The sequence below is a fragment of the Pavona decussata genome, unplaced genomic scaffold (genome assembly GCF_977016875.1).
Source record: "Pavona decussata unplaced genomic scaffold, jaPavDecu1.1 SCAFFOLD_3992, whole genome shotgun sequence".
NCBI classification, from domain to species: Eukaryota; Metazoa; Cnidaria; class Anthozoa; order Scleractinia; family Agariciidae; genus Pavona; species Pavona decussata.
Window position 1 is genome coordinate 10,001 of NW_028146579.1, and position 1,706 is coordinate 11,706.

General features: G+C 55.3%; 1 pseudogene; it reads left to right on the forward strand.

The window, feature by feature from the left end:
- LOC146445762 (large subunit ribosomal RNA) overlaps positions 1–1,706 on the forward strand; it is a pseudogene marked incomplete at its 3' end in the record, with an annotated part of 1,945 nt that extends 239 nt beyond the window's left edge.

Consider the following 1,706-nt stretch of genomic DNA (forward strand, 5'->3'; position numbering starts at 1 on the left):
GCGGACGGCCGCTCACGATGTGCTTTCGAAGAGTCGGGTTGTTTGGGAATGCAGCCCAAAACGGGTGGTAAACTCCATCTAAAGCTAAATACTGGCGTGAGACCGATAGCGAACAAGTACCGTGAGGGAAAGATGAAAAGAACTTTGAAAAGAGAGTTAAAAAGTACGTGAAACCGTTGGAAGGGAAACGAATGGACTCAGCAATGCGCCGTTTGAGATTCAGCCGGCGGGTAGTGCCGGCCCGGGGTTTGCGGATCTGAATGGACCGCGGTCCCGGGCTCGGAGCTCCCGGTCGTCGCACTTCTCTTGGGCGCGCGTCAACGTCGGTTGGGACTGGGTCTGAAAGGTGCCGGAAAGGTAGGTCTGTGCGTCCCTTCGGGGTCGCTCGGTCTGTTACAGCCCGGTTCTCCTCGCGGCTCGGGCCCGACCGAGGCGGTGCAGCGCATGCCTCTCGTAAGGCTAGGGTCCCGTCCCTCCGGCCGGTTGTCGAATGTGGTGGACTGCTTGCAGTGCTCCGCGATTGCTGCCGGTCGTTGGGGTGGTGATCTCGTACCATGCGCTTGGGATGTTGGCGGTCATATGGGTCCATCCGACCCGTCTTGAAACACGGACCAAGGAGTCTAACATGTGCGCGAGTCTTTGGGTGCTGGAAACCCCGAGGCGCAATGAAAGTGAAGCTGGTTTCGGCCAGTGAGGCGAGATCCCCGGTTCTGCCGGGGCGCATCGTCGACCGACCTATTCTACTCTTAGGAAGGTTTGAGTAAGAGCGTGTCTGTTGGGACCCGAAAGATGGTGAACTATGCCTGAATAGGGTGAAGCCAGAGGAAACTCTGGTGGAGGCTCGTAGCGATTCTGACGTGCAAATCGATCGTCAAATTTGGGTATAGGGGCGAAAGACTAATCGAACTGTCTAGTAGCTGGTTCCCTCCGAAGTTTCCCTCAGGATAGCTGGAACTCGGTGAAGCAGTTTTATCAGGTAAAGCGAATGATTAGAGGCCTTAGGGTTAAAACAACCTTAACCTATTCTCAAACTTTAAATTGGTAAGATGTCCGACTTGCTTAATTGAAGCCGGACTTGGAATGCGAGTGCCTAGTGGGCCATTTTTGGTAAGCAGAACTGGCGATGCGGGATGAACCGAACGCGGAGTTAAGGTGCCAAAGTCGACGCTCATCAGACCCCACAAAAGGTGTTGGTTGCTATAGACAGCAGGACGGTGGCCATGGAAGTCGGAACCCGCTAAGGAGTGTGTAACAACTCACCTGCCGAAGCAACTAGCCCTGAAAATGGATGGCGCTCAAGCGTCGCACCTATACTCCGCCGTCGAGGCGAGTGCGAAGCCCCGACGAGTAGGAGGGCGCGGTGGTCGTGACGCAGCCTTTGGCGCGAGCCTGGGTGAAACGGCCTCCGGTGCAGATCTTGGTGGTAGTAGCAAATATTCAAATGAGAACTTTGAAGACCGAAGTGGAGAAAGGTTCCATGTGAACAGCAGTTGGACATGGGTTAGTCGATCCTAAGAGATAGGGAAATTCCGTGTCAAAGTGCCCGATCCCGGGCCGCCTATCGAAAGGGAATCGGGTTAATATTCCCGAACCGGAACGCGGATATTGCCGTTCATCCGTGTGCGGCAAGTGCGGCGACGCAACCGAACCCGGAGACGCCGGCGGGAGCCCCGGAAAGAGTTCTCTTTTCTTTTTAACAGGCTTTC